This window comes from Ptychodera flava, chromosome 12 (assembly GCF_041260155.1).
Source record: "Ptychodera flava strain L36383 chromosome 12, AS_Pfla_20210202, whole genome shotgun sequence".
Classification (NCBI taxonomy): Eukaryota; Metazoa; Hemichordata; class Enteropneusta; family Ptychoderidae; genus Ptychodera; species Ptychodera flava.
Genome location: NC_091939.1, coordinates 25,876,733 through 25,895,702, shown reverse-complemented (window position 1 = coordinate 25,895,702; position 18,970 = coordinate 25,876,733). Strand labels below are relative to the sequence as shown.

At 38.1% G+C, this 18,970-nt stretch overlaps 1 long non-coding RNA gene across 1 annotated transcript; it reads left to right on the top strand.

Annotated features, from left to right (window-relative positions):
* The first annotated feature begins 4,149 nt into the window (after positions 1-4,149).
* On the top strand, positions 4,150-9,166 carry LOC139145518 (uncharacterized). The gene is made up of 4 exons (XR_011554937.1): positions 4,150-4,314; positions 5,306-5,447; positions 6,340-6,413; positions 8,717-9,166. It is a non-coding gene; the product is annotated as an uncharacterized lncRNA (long non-coding RNA).
* The last annotated feature ends 9,804 nt before the right edge of the window (positions 9,167-18,970 follow it).

Sequence of the window (18,970 nt, the reverse complement as noted above, 5' to 3'; positions counted from 1 at the left end):
ATTTGTGTGCTTTTCAGCTGGTGCCATTGAACTGGCCAGAGTTGGATAAACTCAAGTCGGCTTAGACTGAGAAATCCAAAAAGTTCACTGATGCATTTAGAAATGGAGAACTTGCCCTAGGTATATATATGGCTCTACAACCTGCTGATAAGAGTGGTGTTGAACATTTGCGTGCAGAACGACACATTACATTTTTTTTTACTCTGCGTGCATTCCTAATAAATATGCGGCTATATGGTAATTTTTTTTTTGGGGGGGGGACTTGAAAAAATTTTTGAGGGTATTGAGGGGGACTTGAAAATTTTGAGGGTATTGAGGGGGGATCTGAAAAAAATAAGATTTCAATCGCGATTCCTCCAGCCCCCCCCCCCCCTCACCATTTTTTTTAACAAGGCCTTATACATTTTACGATAAAATTACAGACAATACCGTCACACCGGACAATTCCTAACGTTTGAGCTGTCACGAATATGGCTGTGTAGGAATGGTGAAATATGCGAATTGATCAGTAGGCCAGTTCTGTAGACCTGTTGAAAATCAAAGATGTTCGATCCATACTTCTTAATTGAGAATTAACAACAGTACCCATTCACGCAAATTTGTACAGATATCCGCTGGTAAATACACAGACAAGCCTAAACCTCTTTCCACTGTCAGATGTATACGTACACCACTGCAGTCCTGAATGCAAAAATAATATTCATACTAGCTCGGCGTGCAGGAATGTGTGATGTCTTTGGACTTTGTGCAAGTCAGCCATATTTTGTGTTTGCAGTAGGTATTTGTTTGAGGATGTTCATTTACCATGCGGGAAATGATTAGCGTGAAAATTGTTGAGCTTGCCTGTGTATGTTATAACTACAGGAAATGCACCGGGATAATACATCACGTTCAAGTTGTAATGAATACAGCTGTTTGGATGGTGAAATTCATGCGGATTTCTCCGTAGGCCCGGCTTGAATGATCGTATTTATCAATGATAACTTTTTATCCATACATGTACGCTTTCAAGGAGAAATGACAATAGCACTGATTCACGCACATGTGTTAAGACATTAACTTGTATGCAAATGCAGCTAAAACCTACTTGATAGAGATGCATAGATACGTACACCATTGCAGGCCTGGGTGCTAACATAACGTTCACACTAGCTTTGTGTAGGGCTCTGTGTTTTAACAGTTATGCCTCCATACATAATAAGCAGTCTTGCACACAGAGCTAACAGGCATATGTGCACATATGGGTTAATTGATTCCACTCTACCGAATGTCAAGAGGGCAGTTTGCCGGTTGTCATAGATGTCCATGATACCGCACTATTGCAAGTATTCGACTGAGATCACATTCCCCTTGATGGCAGTGATGTATGTATTTGTCTTTGTATTTGCTTGTTCTATCGTTATACTTATAGCGTTTTAAAGTTTCCGATTATTTTTACTATCAGCACACTTTCTAAGGATGGAGCCGTCATCACCACCTGGACTGCTTCAGAAAGGATCAGGAGTAAAAAACAGGAAAGAGGGCTGGCGTTCTCTGAAGACTCAACTTGCTGCGCAAATTAAAAAAGGTGTGGTACTGCCTTTGCAGTCATTCTCACTTTGGCCATTTCTGTTGGTTACGCTAATCTATCTTCGCCTCTCCTACGTCTTTCTAAATTCTAGGTTTTTCTTAAAGAGACAAAGTCGGCCACTTTTCATGAATTTTGTTTGATACGAGACACTATTCATATTGTTTGACATGTTGAAAGATACTGAATGAATGGGTGACCATGCATATATTCGACCCTGGTTTTAGACAAATTATATAAAACCTGCGCGAAAATGAATCAATGGTCATGACCATTAACCATTAATTCATTTTCGCAAGATCTAAGAATTTGAAAGTGTGGACACAATGTATATATGTCAAAATTAAATTTCCCTGCCAATTATACACTGATACGCCATGCCATTATTCAACGTTGCCGATCTGTTCTTATTCTACAGACGAACTTTCGAGGATGAAGGAAATATTAAGTAAATCCTATCTAAAAGGCAAAAATCTTAATCTTATTGAAACAACGCTTGATCTCCTACGTGAATTAGAAAGTCGTAATATTATCGGATGCGGAAAACCAAACAAACTGGTTGAAATTTTTGAGGACATTGGTAGAACTGATTTAGCATTTGAAGTTATCCAGTACATAGGTGAGTGAGTGATTGTTTTAGTATTTGTATATGTACAGAAGGTATCATTATAAGTGTAAAGGTGATTTGACATGTAGTTTTGATGACAATCTGTGATGTAAAGAAATAAACCATAAAGTAGTTCCAGAAACGAAAGCTATGAAGCACAGGACGTCCGACGTTGCATCGAATACATAATATTTATTGGTTAATTCGCCGATAGAGGGTTTAAAGCTAATTATGCATAGCCAAGTCTTATCCCGCACAAAATAATAGTATCGTGTCGTTGTCCTTAAGAGAACGAGAAAAAATAACGGCAGAGGCAGGAAGAGAAAATATTTCTTCAATGTTAGCAAATTTTTTATAGCCCCCTCTTTTGGCAAGAAAATCTTTAGAGGCCCAACCCACCAATGTAAAATGTAGAGACGATGGCGCCAACTTATCCCGTAAGCTGCTACTGCGAAGATGTATGTATGTATGTATGTATGTATGTATGTATGTATGTATGTATGTATGTATGTATGTATGTATGTATGTATGTATGTATGTATGTATGTATGTATGTATGTATGTATGTATGTATGTATGTATGTATGTATGTATGTATGTATGTATGTATGTCTGTATGTATGTATGTATGTATGTATGTATGTATGTATGTATGTATGTATGTATGTATGTAGGTAGGTAGGTAGGTAGGTAGGTAGGTAGGTAGGTAGGTAGGTAGGTACACTGCAAATTCTTCTGGCTTTAAATATAACCACTTGGTTTGTATGTGGCTTGCGGGTGAACCAGTTTGAAATATTTCGGTTTGCCCGCAATCCACTAAGATTTTTTGGTTTGCAGTCACGCCACCACAAAGAGTATGAATGGCATGTATTCATACCAATACATGGGTGGCTTATTATCAAGCCCGTCATGGCATAAATTTAAGCCGAATGGCTTCTTTTTAAGCCTTTCATAGTCTAATCTCATTGGTTTAAATTTGAGCCACTGGCATCGTTGGTTTGCTTATATACCGACAAATTCATTGGCTCATCTTTAAACCAACCACAAGTGGCAACTTTGTGAGCATGGTTTAAGTTTAAACCATCCATGCACTTGAAATTAATCGGCCTGTTTTCAAGCCATTGTCATGACAGTCACTGGTTAATATCTAAACCAGAATCGTACATCACGTCACTACATTGATAACAGCGAGGACGGTGCGCATCAATGCCTGCATTCAGTGCGACCGATTGATTAGCTTTAATTTTGTCGTACTGTACAATTTTGGGATGTTTTCAATTGAACATAAGATATGAACTTGCTTCAAGTATGCGGGTACATAAATATCAAAACAATAATTTGAAGGAATTAATCGACAATACTGAAATAGTGTTGATCGCAAATGAAGTCATTTTTCTTTCATTAACATGCAAAAATAAATGTTGGGCCTATAGGTCGGATTGTCTGCATTTCCCGCGAGAACAACGAAAGTAAAAACCACAATAATTTATGGCTCATGACGTGCCAAAAATATGCAAGCCAGATCACCGCTGATGATAATTTAGAGCGTTACGTATACGTGTGTCCACGCGTGACGTGTTTCAATAAAGTCAACGGTCGCGGTCATTACGTAACCTTTGACCCACGGTTCACCCTTTGTAACATTACGCTTTAACATAGTTCAATTTTACACAATGATTCCCCGAGTCAATGTGAACTTCGTTATAGATATTATATCACCGTGACATATGTAAGAATTATTGTACTTGCTGATTGATCGTACTCTTAAAGTGACCGCTGGCTAGTGGAGTCCTCACCCCTTCACTTCAAAGGGAGTGGCGTATGAATTCCTCTGTCTGCGCGCCAAGCCACAGCCGAGTGCAGCCGAGACAGTACTCTACACAGTCCACGATCGTCCAACCTTTCCGAAGTCCTTTCCAAACAACGGCAGTCCCCGTCAGTTTACCTCCAAAATTTCCCATATAACAGTGGCTTCCATCACCGACGAAATATGACTTTGGAAGAACATGTTATGTACAGCGAAACTACATGTATTTGTGTTCATTCGTTCAACCATGCATCGAGTCACTCGATGGAGCACAGTCCCGCTAGATCTGTGCATGGAGGTAGAAAGAAAGAACCGACGTCTTTGGAATTTGAGGCAAGTAAGCTTTATTCCGTGTTATATTCCGTGTAAGATGTGCAAAGTCATTAATTTAAACCGGGCTTGAATTTGTTCAAACACTTCGATCGCGTTCCGAAAACATTTCTGGGAGCCGCCATTCAACTTCCGGTACAGGCGGCTCAGTGAAACACGGATGCCCTACGCTCAGTCAATGTTTATGCATGGATGTAAAAAAATTTACATCCATGGTTTATGGAACGCGATCGACATGTTTGAACAAATTCCAAACCCCATAAACGACAAGGTTAGTGTTGTGTAGTGTTTGTCTTCAGCAGTGATAAATCGGTACGACCAAATTCAGCAAATATGTAGCATTTCACATCAACACGCCTCGTCCAGTGGGATGTGCTTATTTCATGTATGTGGTGGAACTCTACACGTCCGTCGGCATTGTAGTGCTACTGGTGAGTGAGGTCGCAAAAACCAAAACTCCCCAACCGCCTCACCGTAGCGCTTCAAATTTTGCAGCTAGTGCATATTCATATCAATGATGATTGCCAAGGATGTAACAAATGGGCCTGATGTGTGTGTGTCCCTTTTATACGGTGTTTGTATGGCTTTCATGACGGCAAACTGACTTGCCATGGTGTAGATGCAGGTATCCTAATACCATTCTTTCAATAACAAAACTAGACTGTTTCATGACTGATATTTCTTGGTTATGTTGATAATAACCTCGACCTGGCAACTGAGATGATTTAATACAGACAAACATACCTCACAAATCATTTGTTCGAAATGACGTAAAGGTTGATTCTGTTATTCAAGGCAACTTTATGTTTCCACAGCTTGATTTTAACTTGGGTCCTTCAACGTCATTGTTTACACAAATCCTGTGAGCCATCTTGTCATTCAAGACAGGTACATACTAAAGTGATTCATTTCCAGCAAATAACTTCACGTACAAATGTTGACCATTGACTTCCACTTACTGGTAATAGATACTTATTTGTTTCTTTTTCAACAGATGGTCCAGGGCATGATATACTTGATACAGAAAATGCCTTCAGCTCCACAAATTAACAATGGATTCTCTGAGCACAATGTGGAAACAGAATGAAGACTCTGCCCTCAGATATGGTGGAACTCAGAAAGTGGGTATATAAAAGGTGATCAAATATCGTTGTGTGCAGCGATAATAATCATGTTAGGCGTGAATGTTCCTCATATTTCCACATATTACTCTAACAATGTGGGTTTTGTTCAAATTTCAGCTGTTATTACATATCTGTGACATATCTTTGTCGTAGTCACACAACATACATGATAAGCATTACACTTATTATTGTAATTTAAGGTTGTTCACAAAATTCTGGGATTTATGTCCGAGTACATAGTGCAGCGGAGGTATTGTCCTCGATGCTACGCCTCTCGGACAATGCTAAAGCGTACGATGTACAAGGACATAAATCTCGGTATTTTGTGAATAGCATTATTATTATACACCTTTTTTGGTCCAATTTTTCCGCAAAAAAGTCAAGTGTTTTTTTGGGATGCCCGTCACATACTTCACCAGGCGATTGCAAGCAAACTGAGAACACATTCAGCGTGTCAACTAAACTCAAACCTGCGCAGCACAGTGTACATGATAGAAATTGTAGGTCAGCAGCATAATTTAACTCTAATTCACAGGGTTTTGATTCACCATTAGTAACGTTGTGAAGTACTGAATGTTTAGAAGTATACTTTTTGTTAAAAATTTAAAATCATCTCTCCTTTTTCCCTGCACTGACGTAAAGGTTTTTTGAGGGCAAATGTCAAATAGCGTCCAATGACACCAAATGTTTATTGTACTGCGCCACAAAGTTATTTGACTCTGCATCCTCTGATACTGAAACTTACTGTACAACGAAACTCAATAGGTTACAGAAGCAGGTGTATATAATCAATCACATGAGGGGAGGCACTTGCATGCACCTAGTTTATGATATTGAATCTTAGTCTGATGTATAGAAGTAGAATAGAATTGACATAATTTACTATTTCCTGATTGTTAAACAGGCATCAAACTTCTCGGTTCTCAAGAGTGTCTTTTGTGGAAAAACTGCAGTTGGACAAATGGTTATGGTTTTGACGTAAGTATTGCTTGTAAAAATTTGTTACCATAATTCTGTGCAAATTAGTAAAGGCACATTGGCTGTAAATTTTAGCAATTTTGAATCTTCATTGTTGTGTGTACAAACTGCAGTTTTGATAGCTATATAACAGTCTCATGAATACCAATATTCTGCTTGACAGTGTACTGTGTACATGTTTAACAACCATTGTTGTTGTTGACAAATGAGTTCTATATAACCTTTGCGCCTGTCGCCAGGGAGCATGGAACTGTGGGAAAATACTAAACGGAAGTGTGGTGAAACATATGACGACTTCTATACTTTAACACAGAACGGTGCAATTTTCGAGCGGAAAAAGTGAGTGAAATATGAAATGCATATTTATGCTACAACAAGAAAACACCTAATGGTGCATGGGACTAGCTCTGGTAAGTGTTCATGTGCATTGTTTAGCTCCGTATTATTTTATAACTGTAGATATCGGCGATTTTCAGCCTGCGATGCGGCCAAGTTGTAGACTCGATACGAGAGTGGGTGACACAAACTGTGTCACATGGCCCTGCTGACAGTAGCGCCGGTATGATGACTGTGCGCTTCCCGAACATAAGGGACCCGTAGTAGCTCAGCGGAAACAAATTTACGTGAATGTTCAATTTTTTTCAAATATTTAAAAATAAAACACAGCAATGAAAACATAAGTCAACAAAGTATGAATTCGTTAAAATTTTGAATTTGTACCCATAATTCTGAAGATTTTGACATACTGGCCATGTTACGCCGTCATACATTGTATATAGTGAAATGAAAGTCTACAACTCGCCCGCTTCGCGTGCCAAAAATCACCGATATCTACAGTTATAAAATATTACCTTGCTAAACAATGCACTTAAACACTTACCTAAGCTAGTCCAATGCACCACTAGGTGTTTTCTTGTTGTAGCATAAATATTCACTTCGTATTTCACTTTTTTCACTCGAAAATTGCACCTTTCCATGTTAAAGTATAGGTCGTATGTTTTACCGCATGTCCGGTTAGTATTTTCCCATAGTTCCATGTCCCCTCAGGACAGGCACAAAGGGTGTATTCCAGACTGAAATTTGATTTTCAACAGTAACAATGCTAAATATGCACATATGAACTGGGTAATGTATGTTTGACACTCATCATGCCTTAAGAAGTAGAACAAGAAACTGCAGTTTTTTTGCATAAAATAAATTACTTGGAAATTGCTAAAAGTTACAGCTGATTGAGCTTTCAACATGCTGGATTTGATTACTGTCAGATTCAGTGCATGGACATTGTGTAACACTACACTTGAAAATTCATACAACCCTGTTACCTTCAGAGGGCTGGTTCAGGGATGTACACACAGCTGTACCAGCCCTGAGAAGCAACAGAGACTACCAGCTATTAAAATAATATCCCCAGTATAGCATAGTCAGAAAAATAGCTAGCACAGCTGCATTTACATCCATGTACCTAGTGTGTGAACAGTCCAGTACAATTGTTCTGCTTATCAACTGCAGTTTCCCATTCAAGTCATTGAAGCATGATGAATCCCCAATGTTTAGCTACTCAATACAGTATGTACATGTAGCATTGTTATTGTTGAAAATTTCATTTAGGGCTGTACAAGACTTCATTAGTCAATTATAAAAATGATCAAATATACAGGCTATAAAACTTGGCATTTTAGTATGCTGTGGAAAGTAGACCAAGAAATTGTAGTTGATAAACAGTACTGAAATACTGAAGAAGTAGACAAAAGTTACAGTTAATGGAGCCTCATTTACTTATTTCAAACTACATACATGTGAAGTATATCATCAATGATGAGGGTTGCAAAGCCAGAGTGATAAAATGCTTTCTCAAAGGTCTACTAACTTCTTTGCAAGTCTCAAAAGGACATTGCACTGTGACTCTGATATATCTTGTCTTGTAATAATCATTTTGATATTCTTGAATTGAAATTCATTATCGTGAAATTCACTCCGTAGTTTCACACACTTTTTGCCAGTGCACTGTTGCAGCAAGCCTATGACATTGACAGTAACTTGTAAGAGCTATCTTTGTCATACTGAAAGACTTGCCCTGAGCAGTCATGTCAGATTATTGATGCACCAAGAAAGACTTGAAAATTGTGTTCCTGCAGTCAAATATGTGTTTAAGAACATGACTGTTATATACTTATACAAATTCCCTAAACATACCAGTTTCTAGGCCTTGCCCTCATTGTACAAGTAGCTGGGCACTGAGTGTGTTTTACCAGGAGCTCATCTTGGACCGCAGAGTTTGAATGTTTGCATCTTTTATATTGCAGGATGCTGGAAACTCACATTCTGTGGACGAGATGCAAAGCAGCAGCCCTGTTTAGGTGTGCTCGTCTATAAAGGAGGAAACAGTTTGTGTTGTTTTCTTGAAGGTGTTATATTCTGCAGCATAGAAAGAGACATGTTGTGCTTGGTATGCTTAGTTATGTAGGGTTTCAAACTTTGATTACATCAGATGTGTGAAAGGAACATTTTAATTTGTAGAGTACTTCTGGCTTGACAAAGCTGGGATGAGAAGTAAATGGGCTGACAATTATGAGTGGTCTGCAGTGTACAGGGGATTTCCCAGTGAAACAGCTAGCAATTTTGCATCAGATGCATTAAATTATGTTATCAGTATGATTTTACAAGTAGCATTCATAAGAATGTCATTTTTAGTATTCCCTTGTAAGTATTAGATTCAATTATGTTGCAACAAAGACTGTTTCATTTCTTGTAAATTGCAATAATGTTATTCTGAAATTCATTTTGATGATTGTTATTGTTTTTTTTAATGTAGCTTGGAGGATTTCTAACTATTTCAGCTGTTGTTTGTGTTTCAGATATTTTACAGTCCTGCTTTGTGTAGCTCCATCACATAGAGGACCCAATAGGCCATTCCATGGGATGATAATCCTCCTCTGTGTCTACAAAATTTGAAGACATCCAATTTAAATTTGAAGGATGGTCAGAAATAATTATCCCTCCCCCCTCCCCCCCCCCCCCCGGAAATATGGCTAATATTGAACTGGTTTGTCAGCAAACCCTACAAAAACCCTAGATTGGCATGCCTGCAAGCCAGCTTGTAATGGCTTGTTGGTAAACCGGAGGAATCCTTACAGTGGTTTGCCTGTAAACCAGAATTAGTCAGAAATTGGTTTGTTTGTAAGCCACATTGCAGTAATATTGGCTTATCTTCAAACCAGATGGAACCAGAATTGGCTTACTATTGATCCATGGAAGTGTGGTATTGGTTTAAAAATAAGCTACTGTTCAGCATTATCTTGTATATGGGCAAGCCACAGTATCTTAAATATGGCTTGCTAGCAAGCCTAGTTAATATAATAGTGGATTGCCTGTAAACCATTCTTTAGTACTAACTGGCTTACTGGCAAGCTGAAGTGATCTGTACTTGGCATGTATATATGCCGTATCAAAACCCAAACTGGCATGCACAGAAACCAGACTTGGCATGCCAGAAAGCCAAATATAAGCCAAAATTCACAACTCGAAACAATCCGTTTACTGACAAACAAGCCGGTTTATTTTTGGCTTGAATTTAGCTGGCCGGCAAACCAGAAAAATTTGCAGTGTATGTATGTATGTATGTATGTATGTATGTATGTATGTATGTATGTATGTATGTATGTATGTATGTATGTATGTATGTATGTATGTATGTATCTATCTATCTATCTATCTATCAATCTATCTATCGATCGATCGATTGATCTATCTATGTATCTATCTATCTATCTATCTATCTATCTATCAATCTATCTATCGATCGATCGATTGATCTATCTATCTATCTATCTATCTATCTATCTATCTATCTATCTATCGATCGTTCGATCGATCGATCGATCGATCGATCTATCTACCTATCTATAGTATCTGTCGATCTTTCTACATTTCTATCTTTCTATGATTGCAAAGCAAAGCGACACATGTACTTAAATAGGTACATCGATATATCATAATTCGGCAATAACCTTGTATAATCATCATAAGACGATCTTGAACGGCATGTACTTAAATTCCTAAAATCAATCTCTTTGAACCTTTCTTTAAGAATTTGCAGCATGTGCAGTACATTTGAGGCCATTCAATTTTTAGAATATGAAACCTGATAATTGAATTGTTTTAGTTACCCGGGTAATGTGATTTGTCACATGTTGAGTAATGTTCGATTGTAACTCTACTATTGATCGAATGCTCTATAATGTAATCAGAGTATCCCTTCGAAATAACGATTACTGCAGAACTAAGGCTCGCAAAAACATGAGCGCAGGCATTTTTGAAGTAGATAAAAATTAATTTTAAAGTTAAATTCTATTCGACACTCAGTTTCATAAGATTGACACTTAAAAATGGTTTCAAGTAAAACCATCAACAAAGAAAATGTAAATAACGACCAAACGAAAGCAGATACCACTACACACAAGGCCTCTTGTAACTTGATGCAAAACTATATAAATCCTTAACACTTCGACAAATTTCAACATACTTCTATTCTTACATGTTGCTGCAACGTCACCAAGTCACCTAGGAATATATATATATATATATATATATATATATATATATATATATATATATATATATATATATATATATATATATATATATATATATATATATATATATATATATATATATATATATATATATGAGAAAATGTACCTGGCCAAGACGTTTCCAAAATATATATTATATATATATATATATATATATATATATATATATATATATATATATATTAATTTCTATCTTCTCCCCTTTATCTCTTCATCTTCTGCCTGTGGAACGTGTGTTTAAATCTGAAGATAAGGTAAGAAACGGCCTTTATCAAACTATGTTTTTGATTATATCCTTTTGTTATATTCCACTATACACGATGATTTTAAGCCATATTCCGTTGAAGGTATATGCTAACATTTATTGCCGTTCATACATAGGCCATTAAAACGCCTCTGAAACGGTTCTGCGCCAATACTGGAATAAAAGTTATGTGTGGACGCTCTGAAGTGGTTCTGAAGCGTTTCAGATTTGAGACTGTTTAGTCGGCCCGACCTGAGCCGTTGTAGGGATTAACTCTATCCGCAAATTGCTATGTGGACGCCTGAGCCGCTTCAGAGGCGTTTTAAACGCCCTCACGCGACAGGTATTTGTAACATAAAACAAAAAACAACCAATATACAATATTCACTTTCGTCAAGGCTGCCGAACTCAGCTCTACATCTCGTGGAAATAACTGGTCCGACGACAAAATAAGTTTGCTGATCTCAGTCTTGGCTGACGAAAATGTTCAAAGAATACTAGACGGAACGTGTCGTGACAGCTTCGTGTATAAAAAAATTGCAGAAATGGCTTTACACCGAGGTTTAAACGGACAGCAGATCAGTGCCACAGCAAGCTCAAGGCACTGAAGCTAAAATACAAAAAGTTGTAGACATCAACAGACGGAGCGGTTGAGGCAGAATATCGATGCCTTTCTTCGAAGAACTTTCTTCGAAGAACTGCCTCTGTAATCGGCCGTCTGGCAATCCCAGTAGAAACACCAACAGAATACCTGTCAGCTATTCTGGAAAACAGCACATTCGAATTTAACAGCGAATTCTACATAGTACAAACAAACATGTGGGTGCGCAATGGGATCGCCATCGTCACCCGAGATTGCCGACATCATGTTTCACGAATTAGAACCAAAAATCATACGTCATGAACACACAACAAAAATATCACTGCGGTGTAGATTCAGAGACAATATTTTCCTAATCTTCATTGGAACAGAACACGAACTCCACGAATTTATAACAGTAATTAACAAAATACATCCTACTTTCAAATTTTCATATGAAAGTTCTTCACACGAAATAACATATCTTAACTTAGTCATTTACAAAGGTCAACGATACAACAAAAACATACTAGACACTAGAACGTCACAAAACCAACAGATAAATTCCAGTTCTTAGACAGAAAATCATGTCATCCAAAATCAAGCTTCAAGGGCGTGATCAAAGGTGCAACATAAAGGTAAACGAGGACATGTAACAACGAAGAGGACTTTAACAACAAAGTCAAAACATTTAATGAAAAATTACTACAACGAGGATATCCACAACAAGAAATATCGAAGACCAATGCGGAAACAAATTACACAACACGAAGAACACTTTTAAATCACAAACAAACACACAACAACAACACTAATGAAGTGATATTTTCTACCACATATAGTCCAAATATTAAAACAAAAGACATCAAACAAACACTCCTGAAGAACTCAGAAGAAAAAGAAAAAGGCCAAACACTAAATAATTTATTCACGATGAAACCGATCATCGCATATAAAAGAAATCCAAACATTGGCGACACGCTCATAAATGCACAATTACACAATCTTACAGAAAAGACCGAACAAAATGAAACACAACAAAAACTGACCCGAATATAAATATTCTAGCCTCCTTACTGGACGAACAAAACACTGACAATGATTAAGCCACAAACAGTGAAACAAAATCCAAGGAGAGAAAATATTAAAAAAAGCGACTGAGGAAGAAATCACACACTGGTTTCGAAACGTAGCGTCAAAGGATCACACTGTCATTCGACAGCCAGATTACGGCTACGTCTCGCCATGGCTTATATCTACACCAATAGCCAAACACACAAAATCAAACATGAACACAGAGAACGAAAAAATAGTGTAGGCGATGTGTGGAGCCGCTTTCCCTTTATTACAGTTCTGAACGTAACAAACTCAAGGGCTAAATCGGTTAACGATTGCATTTGGTCTGCATTCAGATCATTAAGGCTACGATGACTCGGTCTGGACCGCATATCCAGCTGGTAAAAAACAGAAGATAAGCCAGTACGACGTCGTTCATTTCAGCCATCTTGTTACAATGCTGTATGCTTGGCCATACACACCTTTTGAATTCGAGTGGGCGCATTAAGACGTCTTACTTACCAAAACATTGGCTTTATTTTGTGAGTGTGGACGCAAGATGACTCAAACTATTAATCCCCTGTGTGTTACAAATCACAAATAGTGTTACAGAAGCAGGGATCACTTTGGGGCGCGATAACGCGATATTTACGCTCAAAAATCAGAAACATTGCATTCAGAAAAATCAATTGGGCAAAAAGTCGCGCCGATAATGCAAATGGCGCGTACGTGATACATTTACGCGATCTAAATTCATCGGTATTATATTTGGCAGGTTTTCAGTACACAGAACCACTCATTGTTACGCCGTAGAGAGCGCTATGATTACGCTAGAAAAAGCTGTTGCAGAGTTACCCGTTTCAAACAGCATTTGTGATTGGTTGCCAACAGGAAATTTTGCGCTCATTGACAAATCATTCGAGTCGATACAGCAAGTGTTCATTGCTGATGTATAGTGTGTTGTCGTAGGTCAAAATGGCACTTTCGAAGGAATTCGTGTCCAGGGTAGTGCGAAGAAAAAACGAAAATGCACTATTCTGGACGACTGTACTTCCGTTACTCCCGAAATAGAAAGTATGGATTCGATCGCCTCCGATTACAACTACACTCAGTGTGACAGTTTTCGGAAAGGGTAGTGAATTGCGCCGAAAGCCGTTTCATAAATGACGAGCGCTACGAAATCTTATCATACCTTTCCAAACTTTATTGTGTTTATCCTCAAACTGTTAACACCGACAGAAGTGGCATTTAGGGGGTCAAAGTTGCCAAATATTTTACTCATGTTGAGTGCGTGTAATCGGACTGCTATCGCAGTAATCGGATGTCGTATTTGGAATATGATTATAGAGGCTGAAATACTGATATTTTGAAACTTCGAACCCCGATTTCAATTTCGATGTGTTTAGAAAACTATATGGAAATATTTCGTGATAATTAGTTATGTTTAATCCATGGACGACGCAACTATATTTCGACGTGTATAGCGCTTCGATATCGGACACGGGCTGTCTCTGTGTGTTGCGTTCGACACCTTGTATCGTATGGTGTGGCTAACTTCGCCAAGTTTGTAGCGCCCGAAATAGCTTCTACCGAAAAAAAAAACTATCCAAAACGGGACGGCAGCGTCACCTGACTTAATATGCGATAGCAAGCATTTTACCAAGCATTTTTCTACAAAAACGGTTCACGCCGTTACAAATATGTGGTATTAGGGTATAATTCTACATATTTTGTTAAAAATACAACTAATGCTAAAGTGTTTTATACCGAGAAAGACATTATCAGTATGCTTGATTTCCTCATTGACAACATATTTGTTGAATTTGGAGGACACATTTTCCAACAGTGCATAGGAATTCCCATGGGCACTAACTGTGCTCCCTTACTTGCCGACTTATTTCTGTTCTCATACGAGGCAGAATTTATCCAGAACCTTATCAAGCAGAAAAAGGTCTCTGTAGCTCGTACTTTCAACCTAACATTTAGATACATAGACGATGTTATTTCATTGAATAACTCTGAATTCAGTAAATATCTCGCTATGATTTATCCTCCAGAATTGGAGATTAAAGAAACTACAGAAACGGCCTCTTCTGCTTCATATCTGGACATTTTACTTGAATTTGACTCCAATGGTCACCTTTCTACTAGGCTATATGACAAGAGAGATGATTTCAACTTTAGTATAATTAATTTTCCACACCTCATCAGTAATATTCCACTCTCACCTGCTTATGGGGTATACATTTCCCAGCTTATACGATATGCAAGAGCATGCAGTTCATATGGTAATTTTGTAGAGAGACATGGCCATCTCTCTTTCAAACTGTTAAATCAAGGTTACACCAGAGCAAGACTTGTCTCTACATTCAAACGCTTTTTGGCAGGTATCGCAAGCTGGTAGATAAATACAATATCTCTCTTCGACAAATGATCACTGATGGCATCGGTGACATTGGGCCTTAGTTAGTGACCACTACCTATCTGACTTACAGATTGATATATGGCGGGTGCCACATGTGGGGCAGGATGCGCTTACTATTTTCGAAACACCTGACATCACTTCTTGGTCTTTTGGCCAGAGGTCCATATATCTTTCTTTCATGAATTTGACTTTGTTTGTACCGTCTATTTACTGTCTGTTCTGTGCTGTTTTGTGTCTATGTTTACAACTATTGTCTTACAAATTTTGACCTAGTGTTATTGGATTATGGATTGGTATGATTGCGATTATTGTAAAAGGCTATCAATACGGAGCGAAGTGAGTATAACGAACAGCGTGTCATTAAATGTCCGAAAACTGAGGTCGTCCGAAAACTGTCACACTGGGTGTATTATTATGCAAATTAACCAATATGCAGAAAATCAGGGAAAGTTAGGTCCGGTCCCCACAGACTTTGAAATTCTCCCACTGTTTGTTTTCATGTTGGATTTTATCTCATGCAGTTCTTGAGCCAGGTAATCCCTGCAGCAATTAACACTCTGTGTGTATTGCTATTCTCCCATTGTTTACATAGATAGAACCGCTTATTTTAAAACGTTATAATATGGGTCATATTTTAACCGTATAGAGTGGAGAAAAAGCCGTTACTTTATAGGATAGATTTTCAACCGGTCTTAACCAGTCCGATAGAGATGGTACATTTGTAGTGTTTTTAAAATGTCAGAGGTACTCACTTGACAAGAGAGAAAGAGTACTTTCAGGATTTCACTTCGCTGAGCTGTTATAGGGAATCACGTGACAACATTTGCCCACAATGCAGTTACATCTTAACGTGCGTGATTTTTCTATCTATGTTAACAAATTACAAGTGATTTTTGACTTCGAGTTGCATTGAATCCAGAGCTTGATGACCTTGCAGATGTGAGAGTTAATTATGGTACTGTGACTGGAAAAACAATCACGAAGATTACACATTACGATATCATACGTATTATTATACAAACGTGCTTAAACAAGGTTTAATTCACTAAACACAGCCTTAGGATAGCGGTATGCACTACGCCTCCGGAGCATGATCTAAGCTAGTAGACATTGACTCAGTGTTCATCCGTAGCCTACAAGAGTAGCTTGATGGAGTTGTTAGTGGAATTGAAGGCAGAGCTGATATTTTGTATATTTCATTAGGGTCTTCTCTCAACTGCGCTCTTGCGCAAATTGTGCATTTCTAGCCATTGTCTGCTCTGAAAAAGTTAGTGACAGCGCGAAAATCGCGCGTGAAGCACAGCAAGCATAGACGTCCGTTTATATGCTTGCGACCCAAGCGCATAATGTAGTGACCTGTGAATTTATCGTTGTTTCCAGCCATTATACTCCCTAGAGACAAACTATCTCCTATAATTCAGCTTTTGTGACGTAAAAGACGTGGAGTGTACACATCGAAAAGAACAGCCAAGACATAGTTGCGGTTCAGTCTGTATGAAGACTGGTATAATTTTATGTTCATGCTTTGGTAGCGGTAAAATTTCGAAAGCAGAACTTGAAACACTGTATCAATGATGAAATTATGGAAAATTTCAGCTAAAGCATTGTGAAACCTGACGGTGACAATTCGACAGAAGGTGGACACTAGCCGAGCACATCACAAGCTGGCAAACGTTATATGTCGATGCTGCATGCGACATAGACGACGCCACTGAACTGGGTGGCGATCGATCGTAATATTTTGGAAGCGCTTCCCAGGAAGGCAAATCAACATCAACATTGCCCCCTAAAATGTCAAAGCTGCCCCCTAATTTTGATGAATGGGGCACAAAGTGCTCCTTTGAGTGAATATGCAGTGAAAGCACTATTTCATACTATAAAAGCACTGGTGGAAGAGTAAGTTGCAACATGTACGTAACTGACGTGCGCGGATAAACCGAAGCCTGAAGTTTCAAGGAATTCCACTACATCTGAAAATCTTATCACGACTAATAACAAAGACAGATAACGAGATGCAAAGGAGCATAAACATTATAGTCACAATGTCCATAAGAGCCAGGATCCTTGCCTTTACAAGCAAAATGACAAACATAGAACGAGTCCCAACGTTGACTACGAACCTAGTAAAGCCCTCTTTGCAACATTCAACATTCGAATGGGAGTATTTCTACTCGTAATAAAGCATGACATATTTGTTTTCAAATTTACCAAGAACTGAGGATGAGTATGGTTTGTCAGTTGATGGCATTGGTATAAGAGTATACATTTCTGTGGTGTACTTTATTAACGCAGATGAACCAGAGACGACTTTGATGTTGATTTCATGGGTAAAAGAGGTGGACCCAGTGAAAATTGAACATTTGCTCTAGGTCACAGTCAGAGACAAAGTCTTAATTTCGCTGTCATTACCCCCAAACTCATTATTCTTTGTAACTGTTATCTGTATTTTCCTGGGATCCTGAGTAATGAAGAAAAAAGCGAATCTAATCAGTAAACAAAGGAATATGGCACAAAACCTATCACTTAGTGATTTGAAAGACCTGAGAGACGTTAATGCAGCTAAGCTCACTATGAAAAAAGGAAAAAGTTTCAATCTGGTGTACAACAGCCATGAGTACATACTACAACACTCTAAGTCCATTCTCTGGCGGTAGGCGGCAACCAGGGAGTTACAGACTGATTCAGGTTGCAAGTTCACAAGCAACAAGATGCAGGATTCGAGAAGGCCAGCATCATTGAACATTTTAATAGGACATTGGAAGGCATGATTTGGGAAACATTTTAACTATAAAAATGTTGGCGATTGATTGACTGTTACCAGAAGTAATTGAAACCTCACAGTACGACACACAGCAGTGTTCATATGAAACCAAAAGATGTGAGGGAGCATAACAAGCACCGAACGATTGATGCACATTACGGAAACACCTTGGCCGGTGTAGAAAGCCAAATTTCAGCCTCGATAAGAACGTCAGCATATAAATTTAGTACCAAGGTATACATTCACGAAAGGGTAGCTTCAGAACACAAGATATATTTGTAATCTCCAGTACACTCTACTAAACGTCACTAGTGTACAGATTAAAGGATTTGTAAGATGAAGATGCATTGGGTACAGTCTATGAACAACAATTGCAAAATGTAATTGTCAGTGATGATGAATTGAACATGATCAAAAAATATCGAAAAGCAAGAAGGTGAAAGGTAAAAAGTTTTACTTGAAAAGTTATATTGGGAAATTTAGGAAAACGATGTTTGAACTCCCTACGAACTTCAAAGTACTTCGTAAAGTACTTCAGAAAGTACTCAATAGTACTTCATAGTACACGTACTTGAATTTATACACTGCAAGATCCGAGGTGCAAACCCTCTCGCTAAATATCGAAGTGTTGCGAGTGTAGCGAAGAATAGGAAAAGAAGTCTTATTACAGTGAAATATATCAATTAGCTTCGCTACACCTGTTCTCATTTGCTTACAACTTTGCACCTCAAAAGTTGCAATAGATGCTTGAATTAGTGCTTATAAGGTCAGAAACTGCAAGATATGGAATCTGATGATTGTTGTCCATTTGTATAAATGCAGTTTTGTCTTTCTTATGAATGACTGATACAATTTGCAGTTGTCAATGTACAACCCCGAAAGTTTTGTGACTTCTGTCT